This window comes from Poecilia reticulata, chromosome 9, assembly GCF_904066995.2.
Source record: "Poecilia reticulata chromosome 9, P_reticulata-male-v2, whole genome shotgun sequence".
NCBI lineage: Eukaryota > Metazoa > Chordata > Actinopteri > Cyprinodontiformes > Poeciliidae > Poecilia > Poecilia reticulata.
Window position 1 is genome coordinate 3111843 of NC_088838.1, and position 14539 is coordinate 3126381.

Here is a 14539-nt window from a genome sequence, read left to right on the forward strand (position 1 = left end):
CTTCATTGGGCCAATCTGTTTCAGTACACCGACTTGTTCAAAATCAAACTGGTGAAAGTGGGGCTGCAACCCACCTCAGAAGTCATTTTATCTTCCAATTAGACTGAAAATACAACTGCAGCCAATTCAGTAGTTGCATGAATGAATGGTTGGTTAAAGACCAAATGTCATTATTAAAGCACAAATAGATCAAACTGCCACTCCACATTTTAAAAAGATTTAAAATGTAGAGTAGCAGTCTCAAAATGAGTCGACTTTTCTGTGAGTGCACCTCAAACTGAAGCATCAGACCAAATATTCATATCACTATGCTTAAATTCACTTACTGTACATACCCACTTCCTGGATTCCTGCATCACTTCCCCCTCCCCAGATTACTTGACTAATAAACATTTGCGCTTCTATGCTGGGAAGTTTGGTTCTTTTCAGAGGCCGGTTCCCAAAGGAGAGCTGGTCCTTTCTGCTCCCAGCACCTGTCACCTCTTATTTTATCCTAACTTGGGGGAAAAAATGATAAAAGAGGAAGCATTCTTACTTTCATATAATATTTTAATTTATCTTTCACAAAGTAAATGAGTAAAACATAAAAACTAATCTACCAAACAGACCAGTAATAATAATTAATTTGTATAAAATATTTTTAATCTTCAGCCAGATGCTGCTTCTCAGATGTCAGTTAAATTTGTGGGTTTTTGCAACACAATCTCCTGCTCACCACTGTCTTGACTGAGAGGATGGACTCACTGGACCGTCCTGTCTGTCCTCCTCTCTGATTTCACATAATGGTATGATCCTCACATGTGATTGACCACAACGCAGTAGTGAGGTGCAGTCAGGGGAGGCAGGTGTGGCAGAGTCTCACCTGTCATCATGGAAAAATAATATATAATGATAAGATCATTTATATTGCGATATTCACCCGGTGGTTCGTACTCTTTACTCTCTTTAAATGTGTATATACTTGAAATTTTAAATTGACATTTGTGACTGTATACAACATAGACCAGCAAATATTGCAGTAAGCATATTGTGAGGGAACGCAAAAGAAACATTTTTTCTCATGTCCCCTGGAGGGCTCCGGAACTGACAATGAGAGCTGAGCAGCAAAAGGGTAAAACAAAAACAAACAAACAAAAACAAAAAAACTGGAGAGCAACTGTGGCTACTGCCGTTCACTTCATAGAGCTGGAATATCCGCGACCGACCCATCAATACTGCACTTCCCAATATCCAACTTTTATCAAGTTTTTCATTTAGTTATGACTGACATTTAATTTTATAGTGTTTTTAGGTTGTGTGGACTCCATTTAGGCTGCTTCTTTAACTGATATTCCAGTCCCAAGACAAGGACATGTTCCTTACAAAGTAGGAAGATGGAAGTTAAGTGTCTAAATGCAGAGACAGACAGAGGGGACGGACAGTGCAGGGGAAAGGGAAAAGCCAGAAGAGAGATATGAATATGACATGAAGGGTAAGAGGGGCAGACAGTGGCAGAGTGAGAGGGAGGTCGTCCCAGCTGTTGTTGGCGTGGCGACTGTGATGGCCTCCTCCTACTCCTGTTCCACTGTAATAACTTGTCAGATGAATGGCTCCCCAGACAGCAGGCGCTTTTTACTGCTGCACAAATGAAGTGTGTGACATTTCTGCCACTTTCACAGGTCATTGCTGCTATGCTCAAGCAGTGCTGCACAGCCAACAATAGCAATTGAGCATATGCCCCCTAGAGACAGGCGTGGGAAATGTGGGTAGAATGGATGCAAAAGAAAAGGCATGTTTCATTCTTATTTAAAAAATACATATTTTCTGACACTAAAACCTAGCCAATGGGCAGTTTCATTTACAGTAATGGCAAAATTCAGTTTAGGTCTGATTAATTTACACTATTTCACCAGCATCAATTCTAGGTGAAACATGCAGCTGGGGTCAGGTTAGATCCAATTCTTTCACTTCAATACAGTTTCAGTGCAGATTGTGATTTGAAGATTAAGTTGTTTCTGCCGTTTCATTTGTGTTGAAGGGTTTTCTGTTAGGTTGCAGTGGCTTTTACACAGCTGCTTTCCCTGCAGGTAAAATACTCCATGAAGGTCTATCATGTTTTTGAGAGCAAAATACTATTATAATCAGATCAAAATTGCACATTTTTTCAGATTAATTTTTGTGACACTTAAATGTTTTTTAGGATGTTTGTTAAATTGTTTAATTTTAGTCTAGACTTTTACTAGACAACTCCAAAACCTTTGTTTTGTTTTTTTGATCCATTCAGAGTTGGACTGGCTGGGGAGCTTCAGATTATCCTATCATTACCCAAATGATCATTTAAAAAGCATTTGACATTATTAATCATAGTCTATTGCTGCAGAAAATAGAACTACAGTATTAGAAGGAGACCACACAGCTGACCAGTGATCTGTAAGATCAATACCAATATGTCAAAATAAACTGTCCAATCCAAGCTACTGATAGTCCCTAACATGCTCCCTCAAGGTTCCCTCCTTGGTGATGTTATTCCCATCATAAATGAATAAAATGTAAAAACCTCTTGAATTGTTTCATTTTCCCTAATTTCCAGAAGACACCAATTTGTACTGGTCTGGAAAATCCTTGGATGACGTTTGAGAGAGTGGAAAGCAATTTAAATATCACTAAAAAATGGTTTGTCTTTAATAAGTCATCACTCAATTCAACTGAAAGCAAAGTTATAATATTTAGTGAAAACAAAATCCTTAAGTAAATAAAACATTTAGAAATAAAACTACATTTCTATGGTGTTATTCTGACAAAATTAGGTTGAAAGCCACATAATAAAAATATCAAAACAAATTTTTTTAAAACTACTTTGATGTTACACATAATATATATTTATAACCAGCTGCTCTGTGTTGTTCCGTTCCGTAATAGATCCATGCATTACATATTGTTGTGAGATTTGAGAAAACATGCTATTAATCTATGTGTTACGAATTATAAACTGATCACATTAACATGAACTGTAAGGATTCCTCAGTGCTTTACTGATGTTCTGAAATGACAAAACCTTTAGATGGGAGGAGAAACGTCTTCAAAACAACAAGATAAGTTCAGTTTTCTACATTTATAACTCAAGGGAAGATTGCATGTCTTGGATAACTGGGACTCTACATCAACGTAGGAAAGGACCTTGATTTGAGCGCCTTGATGGTTTAGGGTTTTTCAATGGCTTTGTGTGCTTAGGTTTTAATTTAGTTAAGGTCACAGACCTGACATTCTCCTCCAGGAGTTTCTACTAGAGAGCACTGTGGGAAGAAGGATTCAAGACTTCAGGCTTCAGCTGATGGTTTGGTATTAGCTTTCTTTCCACAGCAAGCAGACTTACGTCGTGCAGATAATGATTGAAGAAAAAATAGATATTTGCAAAAGCCAAGCATCTGTAGAAAAATGATTCCAAGTCTTCATAGTCATAAACCTGAACTTCTGTCAAAAGTTTAGTACCACTCCTTAAGAGGAGCTTCTACTCCTGGCTTCATACCACAAGTTCCTCCAACAGGAAAGACCACCATGGAGTCAATCACAATACGAAGCTATACAAATTGAAAATGTACATATTACTCTGACTTCTGTTTGACTTCCTGGATGGCTCAAAGTGCTAATTCAATATCTTTGGAAACTACTTTTAAGAATGTTTTCTCGGTATGGTTTACTGGAGTCCCAAAGTCTGACTTGATGATATTTGAGCTGTTTTAACCTACTTCATGTTTTAGGCATATATCAGGTATAAATGTGCCTACTTAAAAAACCCAAAGATGTGATTAATTACAGTTGATTTTATTATTTATTGAGCAGGCTTAACTTGGCTTAACATTAAAATTTGTATGATATGAAAAATGTAAAGAAAAGCTCAATGGAAGGAATCTGTAAGGGTTTATTGTTGTAACTGTAAAATTTACAGCAAGAGATAATAATGTATATGTGATGATGGTTTTAAAAGTCGTTAAAATAGAAGGATGAAACAAGCTTCAGTGAGTCTGCAGATGGGACAGAATAAAGACCCAGTTAGAGTGAACTCTGTTGGGACCGTGTTGATTGGAGAGGAGGCCGATTTTCTGGATTTTTTTTATGCAGGAACTGTCAAAGATGATGTTCCTTGCCTTTTGCTGGTGTATTAAGCTGGAGGAAGCAGCAGTAAGATCCATGAACCTGCATGAAAATCAATGTGGGCAGCCCAAACACAAAATCAATGCAGCTGACTGGCTGGGCAGAAGTCTGGGATGGAGGAGGGAGGAGGGGCTGAGGAGTTCTCCAAAGTCTGCTCAAACGGGACTCTTAACCGAGCTGCAGGAGAGGGAAGAGAAGTCAAGGCAGCCCAGAAGGAATCAAAATGAGATTAGCTGATTAAATAAAAAATAAAAAAACGTTAAAAGGGATTGAGTAACAACGCAGAATCATTCATCCATAACATCCCACATCTCTGAATACATGCCGCGATTTTATCTTCATTTCAGTTTATTTCTTTAACACCAGACATTTATAAAGTGTTTGCAATGTTTTACTTTTTCCAAATTTTGCTATGCTATAGTCGAAACAATATTCTGCCATTAAATCATTTACAACCGTTTTTAGGTGGGTTGGAGCTCAGCAGACTTCATCTATTTTTAACTGCTGTGACATGATCACACTGTGAAACTTCTTCCTGGAAACTTAAGATACAAATGCAGAATACAGTGCATTCTGGAATTTTGTTTTTACCAAAAGTCTTTTGTTCTGTGTGTAGTCCAGTCAATGTTTGCCAGTCATGGTTGGGCCGAACAAGTGTAATCATCCTCTCACTTGTTAATCGCTGGAAATAGGCACCAGCCCTCCTATGTTCCTGAGCAGTATTAAGCAGGTAAAGAAAAATATAAAAAATAAATACATTAATTAATTAATTAATTAATTAATAGAAATGTAATATCTTAAAAGTGAAATGGATTACATTTAGTAAAGGCAACCTTCATGGGTACAGAAAATACAGAATGTCTGAATGAAGCAAATAATTTACTTTCTTAACATAAAAAGGAATATTTAACTTTGAAGCTCGGGCAGAGACTGCTTTGAAGCAAAGACACTATTTATTCTGGACCGAAGTGACAGTTTGTTTTTATTACATTTGAAGTCTACCTACAGTGGCTTTACTGTTGATATTTATCTTAATATAATTATCTATCTTGCAGTTAATATCGGAACCATTTTGATAGTGACAGTGATTGAATCCAAATACAAGTAAATCTTATCAAGAGGTTTCCAGAGCTGTGTGGCATTTCAGAAAGTGCTGAGCTCATAGGTCAGAGGTCTCCAGCTTGTTCTGCTGGTGCTTTGAAAGGTGGGAGTGTGAAGGTAGGAGCATAGCTTTGTCACAGTGCTGCTGAGAGCTCGTACTCTGGTTCTTGTTAAAGCCATCCAGTGTCATGTTAATTACGGGACCAGTCAAGCTCAGACACCTGGGTACACAGCTGTCACTGATGCTCCCATGGCCTCAACCAGAATGGCTGACATGACATGTTATAAGGAACTGCTCAACATGTCAAGACAAGTTTGCATCCCATCACTCGCACTATAGGGATGGCACTTGTTGGGGAAAAGTCTTGTCTCCCTAACATCCAGGTTTGCTTGTTCGCAACTCTCTGTCCTGCATTTAGAGCCTCACATGGTCAATGTGGTGGTGTTCACAGTCCCACTTTTACTGTTCTATTGTGTTCCTCTGCTGATGCTGAAACTGGTAACTGGTTGGTATTCAACACACCACTGCCCGGTGAGTCTGGAATATGTGGCGATCAGGGCATCCTCCAGGTCAGAGCAGGGGTAAGGGGGTTTGCCAGAAGCATTGCCCTCAGCAGACTGAGCCCTCGCTGCGCATGGCTCTCTGATCTGCTCCCCCTCCAACTCTTCCTCCTGCCTCAGACAATATCAGATTATTGATATCTCAGAAATGCACAGTCTAGCCTGCTTTCCCACTTTTGCTTTTATATCAGACTTGTGATGGTATTCTGACTAAAATTTCCACATGCTTCAAATGTGTGATTTTTTTCTTTTGTCTTTTTTGTTTTGATGTACATAAGAAGAGTGGATGTTGGGTAAAGAGTACAGAGAACAAGTTGTGTCCTTCAGGGTGATGGAGGACAGTCTCTGAGCTTTGATCATTGTTCAAGCCATGTCCATCTGGGTGCCTGGATGCCATGGGCACTTTGCCAGCCTACTTAGTACTTTGGATGTCAAGTCTTCCACTGGGGACATGTCAGCCAGACTTGAAACATGGCTTCAAGTGGAGCAGAGTGCCCTTCAACTCTTTGGCTTATGCACTGCTGACCCTTTACCAAAAAGCATTTGATTTGAGCTCTATCTGTGGAACATTTCACAACAATACAATGACAAGTGTTGTGTACATCAGGCCTGACAGTTCAGTTCTTCTCAAGCTGGGAAGAAGGCTTTTTTTTAGGATTCATTGTGCTCCTTTGCATGCAGCATAAAAAGGCACTGTGAGCAGCAACACTGAACTTTAGAAGCAAAAATGAGAGGCTAAATGAAGACTCCATGTCTTTTGTCATCTGATCTGTTGGCAGACCAGATTACAAAAGACCATTCTTATTGTTGATGTTTCCCCAGCCTCACCAATAAATTTACAACTATATTTTGATTTGATAAATAGATCAATGAAAAACCACTGTGGGTAAACTACACTAACAATCAGGTTTGGATGAGGCTTACCACATCTATCAGTACATGGAACAAGTACTTTTCACAACATTACAGTTGAAAAAATATTAAAATTAATTATACAAAAAAATTTCACAAATGTAGAGTATGCACATAAACCTAGTAGAAAAGTCATTTAAACAAGCTATAAATACAGTTCCTTTTTTTCCCTTTGTGTGATTATGGTTGTCCCCACTTAAATTAATAAAGATTATTTCTATTTTAATGTAAAATGGCTCACTAGCGAGAAGCTTAAACCATCCCCTCCACCCACAGGTTGGTGGAGGGAGGCATTGAGGAGGATCACAACATACAGGAACCAAGATTGGGGTCAACAGGTATTACCACTGATGTTCAAAACCTCTCATCTGAAGGACTGCAGAGTGTTAAAGTGTTAAATCCCTCATCGAGGAGCCCATATGAAGGGGGACCCACTTCTCCTCTTAGGGTTTTGCCCAGTGAGGCTCCGTAGGTGAAATCTCAGCCACCAGGCATTTTTCAGCAAGTCCCTTCTCCATGCCTGGCTTCAGAGTAGGGCCCCAGTGACCCTCCTCTGGCCAAGACATACTGTTTTCCTTTGGTGGCAATCATTGTAAGGAGTGTTTGGGCTGAACATTGTCTGATCCCTCATCTAGGACCTTTTTGTCTTGGGTGACCCTACCAGGAACATAAAGCCCTGGACAGTTTATCTCCTAGAATCATTGGTACACTCAAACCCCTCCACCATGATGGCAGGTGGAAACCCAGGGAAGGGGATCCCGCAATGTTTGGAATACACTCTGCTTTCTCCTTTCTTCAAACTGGGGGCTCTCTCCCCGGTCTACTAGTCCAATGATGTTGACTCAGTCCACCAATGGACTCAGCATGTCATGTGTGTCAACCATGACATGCCACACTGTCAACAGCCTATAAGCTTTTTATCTACATTGTCATGCCACAGTGGTGAAATTGCATTTTCTTTTGGTTTTGCCTCCTCTGCAGATGACATAGTGACTGGATCAAAGTGTTTCTTCAACCATCTGATGATGTCCTCAGTCGTCTGACTGTATAGTTCCCCTCCCAAAGCATACATTGCTTGTCCAATTTTCCCTTTTCTGAGTCACTGTATGCTTTTCCAGAACTTCCATAAGGCCAACCAAAAGTCTCCCTCCATGGCCTCTCTGAATTGCTTCAATTCCCAGGTTTTGGCTTTTGCAAAAACCAAAAAAGGTAGTCTTACCTATCAGCTGCTTCAGGAGTCTAAGTCTTAAAGGCATCCTTCTTTAGCCTGATGGCTTCTGCCAGAACTGATGTCCACTAGTGCTGGTTGTTACCACAACAGGCACAGATACCCTTCAGGTCACATCTCCTGGAAGCTGCATCTGCAATGTAGGTCTTGAATATGGTCCATTTAAATTTCATGTCCTCTGCTTCCCTCAGGACCTGAGATATTTTCTCCCGGAAGTGAGTAGCTTGGCTTAAAACTGTCCCACATGTAACCCTGGCAGGAATTTATAAAACAGTAAATTAAGGAACTTGATGAGAAAAGACATGTTTTCTTTTTGTAGTCTAACTCTTCTTTTAAATACCTTGATTACAGATTCTGCACTGTTCAGTAACAGGTTGAAGTCATCTATATCTGTCCAGTATTGATCCAGTGAAGAAATATTAAAAACACTGTCCACACATGAAGGCTCTAAAACTTTTTTTCACTGTGCTAATGAAGTGGCAAAACCTTTATGCTTTGCTAAAGCTCCATAGAGACAGAAAATGATGAATAGCTTGCACCCAAATTCATATTGGCATTTGAAAGCAGTTCTGCCACATATTTGACAATTTAAAAAGACTCAGTTTAAGAATAGTAATAGTATGTTTTATTAAAAGCTGTTGTTTGCTATTGGAAAAGTTGTAGAATGCAGTTTACACAGTTTAAAGATTTTGTCTTGAGTTTTAAGCTAATATATGTATATATGTATGTTCTGTTCTGTATAACATGAAACCTAAGGCAACATGGAGAAAAGATCTATCAGACTAAGTTACCAATGATTTCACAAAGCTGAATTTTGAATAACATCTTTGCTGCCTAGGTACATGCAACATTCAGCAAACATGGTGTGTGGAGGGGAAATGCTTTCTCAGTGAAACATCCAAATTTCCCCCTAAAAAATACAGTGGAAATCATTTTTGTTCACCCCAAAACAGAGCTCTGTTAAATGTGAAAATGAGCTTAGTTCTCTCCATGTTTCTCACTCCTCCAAGCAACATTGTTTAGTTCAAACTTCTTAAATATGTGAGCTTCTCTCCTGAACACATTCACTGGAAAGCATGGCAGTGGATATTTATGTTGCGTTAGGAGTATTTTTCAGCTAGTGGGAAAACAATCCAAGCAAAGCGTGGCTGATAGGATGGGGTCCATGTATATGTCTTTTTCTAAAGATTCTGTAATTCTGGAAATTTGAACTTATTTTTCATGATTGCATTGAAAACATGTTAGTTATTTATTGTAAGCCTATGAAGAAAAACACAGTTTTATGCTTCAGTGAATGACTTGCTTTGTGTTCACACACATATACACACAGTCTGTTATGCCAAACAGCCATGCCAGCAATCTCTTTCCTGTTGTTGTCGTATGTACAAGGGTACACACACCAGAGACATGCATGTACATCATTATGCAGGGTGGAGTCCCCGGCCTGCTGCATTATACATAGGGCTCTGGGGAGCAAGACCAGTGAAGTGTGGAGCAAGAGGCCCAGGAGCAGGCAACACTGTTGGACACATGTCAACACAGTCACACCACCTCTCAATGGACCTTAAACATAGACACACACACAATCATGCAAGGTACAAAGCCAAACACACAGCTCAGTTGGCTGACAAATCTGTGCGTTCAGTCACTCATCTGTAGCCTGTCAGACAAAAATCAGCGTGATGCATTCCACATTCCGTGATTTGGTTTCACTGATGCAACCCAGCCTCATGCAACAACTCCATGGAACTTCAATCAGGGTTTAATATCACATGCATCCAGATGTCAAGCAGCTGTTCAATGCCATTTGTTGTAATTAGGCATAACAGTATGCTGTTGAGCCTCATTACACTACAGGTACTAATTGGGCTCTAAAGGTGGAAGGGAGTGAGGTAAATTCCCTGCAAAAAGAAATTATTCTTTTGATGTTGATCAGCAACTGGATTCCTCACAAAACTTTACATAAAGGTCCTTGCTTCATGTGTTTTGAATGCTGTGCCCAAATCATGCCATATGAGCATGTCTGTTGATAACTAGTCATTGTGTTGCTGAACATGCATGTGGTCTTTGACAGAAAGACCTGATCATTTCCTTGTGAGAACTACAGCTTACAGATTCTTTCTCACCCTTAAAGGACATCTCTCCTATCATTTTGACTAGCATAGAGAGCAGACCTCCCTTTAGCCACATCATCAACTCCTTGCTATGGGTTTGACCTGCAGGCATGCCTACTGTACATCTATTCCTATACACAATGGATGGATTCAGCTGTCAGCTGCCTACGGTCAGTTTAGGTTGTTGAATTACAAAAAAAAACAAAACAAAAAAAAAAAACACCAGTTACAACACAAAGAAAGCAGCGAATGTTGTATTGTTGAATATTTGTCTTTATTCAGCAGATATCTCTCCACAGTCAAAAGGCTTTTTTGAACCCTAGAAAATTAGACAACAAATTTTCAGTGTCTTAGCTTATCTGCATATTAGAATCAAATTATGTATTTAGTTCCTTTGGCATATGAAGATAAGAAGCAACGAGTTGTTGCCAAATACATTTGCTCAACTGGTTCTTTGCAGTTAAAAATACTAACAGTTACCTCAATGGACCTTACCAAGCTCCACCCAGAAACGCCCCTCGACAGTCCCACGTGACTGCATTGCTCACAAACAAAGCCTCGCGGGACTTAGTTTCTATGTCTAAACATGGAATATTTGTTTCAATGGACTCTCTACAGAGTGTTTCTGAATCGATTAGTGTTGGATTTCTGCCGGATTTTCAAAAAATATCAGCCACGACAATGGACAGAGGAACCAACAAGTTCATATCATCTTTTTTGGATGACATCAAGGTGTTAGAGCCACGGGATGCCTCCAACATTGTGCGAGTCACAGCTAAATGCTACCGATCGATGAGGAAAACAGCAGATCCTCACACCCTCAGCATGAATATAGCTGTGGACAAGATCACTGATGCCTACTGTTCTTGTAAGGTAAGTCGGGCATTCATGGTTTAGAGTAGCAGTTCTCAACGTGGGCGGTACCGCCCCCCAGGGGGCGTTCAGAGGATGGCAGGGGGCGCTGATGATCATTTTTACAAAAGGGGGGTGCTGAGATGCCTTTGGGGGGTGTTTGGTTGAAGGTAAAGTTTACACCTTAAATGCACAACAATACCAGTTTAGACTTTGAGCAACTTGGTAAAACTGTACTGTGTTACATTAAATCATGCTTGGCTGCAACTGTATCGATGGCAGCTCTTCTTCTATTCTGTGTTTGTTAGCTTCTGTTAGCTTCTTGGCGCAGCTCCTTTCTCCTGCTACTGGTAATTAAAATCACAATACCCTCACTGTGTCTCCCTCTGAAAAATGAACCAATTTAAATAAAGAAATAAAGAAATCCCTCCATGGGTGATACCACAATAGAGAGCGTTCATTTTATAGCATTAACACCGGTGCTGTAAGTGGTCAACACAGCACTTTTAAAATTCAATAACGAGAATGCATAAATTGTTGTTTTAAAAGGTTTATGTCAGTCTGCCTTTTCCCCATTAATACGCTTCCGTACCGCCCTGCACCAAACGCGGTAAAAAAAAAAAAAGAAGAAGAAGAAGCGCACATTGTGCAAAACTCTGAAACAGGAGAAGCGGGACATGAAACGGAGCGACGAACTAGATGTGAATTATGGCATAAAAACAGAATCCGACGCTGAACAGTGAAAAAATCAACACATGATGTGAAACACATGACGATTAGACGGAGCTGCATTTGATGAGTGAATCGTCAATAAATGATCAAATAAATCTAGCAACAGGAAAGAAACTAAAGTGGACATAGCAATAAACCAAGAGAGGATAATACTAATCAAATGAAACTAAATGGAAATGAATGAAGAAGAAAATGCAAGAATAAACTAAGAAACTAAAGTAAATACAGAGGCAGGCACGTGCAGAGGGGAGGGGTCTTGAGCACCTGATCTTTTTGCTCCTTGCCCCCAAGTGCCCTTTTGGTCAATTTTTTAGATTTTTAAAATTGTTTTGTATTATTATTTCCCAAGCCCTCTTCTGACACATAATAACATGTACTAAAATGATGATTATTATAATTTTTTTTTGTACAACATAATAAGCCCTCCTTGTTACCTTTGACCTTTTGCCCGTGACGCATGACGCAATTACCTCTCGCGCAGTGCGATAAAGCGGCTAACTGGAGCTCAACGTAGCGAACGTTCCAGATTATAGAACAGTTTTTGGTGAATTATAAAAAAACGTTTTTGGTGAATAAAGTGGAGTAGACTTGCTACTTGTCAGATGACGGAAAACGTTGAAGTATCATTTCTGCTTCAGCTCAGAGTCGCGGTTTAAGCAGAGAGGTTATGAAATACAACAGTGACAGGCCTCTGCGTCTGCCTTTCTCTGAAGAACTACTGAGCGGGAGGAGACAGCCAGGTGAGGAGAAACTGTTCTTATCTATCGGTTCACTATTTTTATCATACAGACATTAGGCTGTTGTTGCTGTGCTATTAGCTAGCTGGTAGCTAACGACTTTGCTAGCAAAGCTAGATAACTAAAAAGCTTCTTCCCTGTGTATGAGGCACATCGCCCGTCCAAAACTTATCATCTCCATTATGGACATATGTCCGATCTTCTAATTTCCTTTGCTGCATAATGTACATTGCATTCATTCTGGCGTTAGGTAAATGTATCTTGAAGGAGAATAACACTTAAATAAAAGTCCAACAAGGATATTTATTTAGAATTAAAAAGAACTCGCCCTGAATTACCATAATAGATATAAAGTGTGTCATTAATGAAGGGGAAAAAACTCAACCCAGACTTTAAGCTTAGGGTCTGGTTCGCAGAGTATGAAGTTAAATTTGTTTCCCAATGGGAAGAAAAAACTAACCTCAGTTAAGTAAAATAAAATTGTAATAAAACTTTTGGAATTGTAATGATTTCTTTTTTAAAAAACAAGTCATTTTGTTTAAAAAACTTTTTTTTAAATTAAATAACTAATTGTTGTCTTGTGAACTTAAAAAGTTATTTGCGAAACATAAATTTTTATTTGCACACATCAGAAATCTTTTGTTGTGATTTTAGGCCCTGCCCACGACGTCATGTGAGAATCACAAGCAAAACTTTGAGTCAAACAAAAACTTAGAATATCAAGAAAAGATTTCTGACATGCAAAAATAAGTCTGTTTTGCAAAAAAAATCACTTCATGAGACAAATGTGTGATTTAAATGTTTAAAAAAGTTTTTTTAAGCAAAACTCAGTAGGCTTTTCTCATGGTGACATGCATTAACAATTCGATTTTTTCTTTTTTTTTTTTCTTTTTTCTGCAGTTCCACCTTAGTTTGATCCAGCTCTGCTTTCCTGAATGCACCATCTTCATCTCCACTGCGGCAAACAGGCAGCTCTTTGTTTTATAGATTACTGTACACTAAAAGGTTGCATTGTGCCTTTGTTTATATTTTTAATAGTGTAATTCTGTAAAGGCAAAATATGTAAATCAGAGCTAGACCACCAGCTCTGATTTACATATCTTGCTAAATTGCGGGTTTGAATATTGCAATACTTTCCTATAACAAAATAGACCTGCAGAAAGAAATTACTAATAAAATATCTTACATATGCATAGTTTATGCTTTATATAGAGATTTCCTTGAGCTCTGATTGTATATCTCACAATTTTGTAATTTATCATTGTTTATTAAACTCTGAAAGCTGAGAGGCTTTGTTAATATTCTGTCCTAGAATGCGGTTAGATGGGCCCTTTTTTGTTGTTGAGCACCTGCCCCTTTAGTGGTCTCTGCACGGCCCTGTACAGAGGAATAAGCTGGTATGGCAAGACCTTTTGAGCAATAATACAGAGGACTGTATGGCAACAATAAACAGACACTATTTCCAGATAAAAGGTAAAATAATGTTGAAATGTCATGGGTTTGTTGAGACCATATCTAGTACTGAGAATAAATATATCTTACAGACCATAACAGTAAAGAACTGATCACTTATTTATGTTTTTAATTAGATTTGATATATTTATTTCTTCAATATTATTTTTCATGTCAGTGTTAATGTCATGAGGCTGATGACTCCATGACACTTTCAATTTGACTCATTAGGATTTGATTAAGAACCAGATTTGTTCTTTGTAATTTCTGTCCAGTAAAACTATTAATCTATAAATCAATAGACAGGTTTATATAAAGATATAATCCATGTTTCCGTCTCATATTTGTATGGCATTAAAAGGATCTGGAACTTTAGTTTTTCCACTGAAAGCTCTGGTTTGCACAATAAATGCCATGTTGGTGAAGTTTTAAGGATGATACTCTGATGTCCCATTCTCCTGAAGGCAGCACAGAGCTGCACCACCAGAAACCGACAGAAACACTGAAGAGAAGAAGAGTTATGATTAATGTAGTTACAGTTCTATCCATGTTTTAATGTTCCAGAGCTCAGTCGGTTTGCAAATAGTTCAAAGTTTAAACTGGCATGTTGAACATCTTTTATCTGGTCATTTTGTGGAATATTTAACAACTAGAAAATGGCACAAAATAAGAATATTTTTCCACTCTGATTGGCTGCTGTTAGGCCTACTGATTTTAAC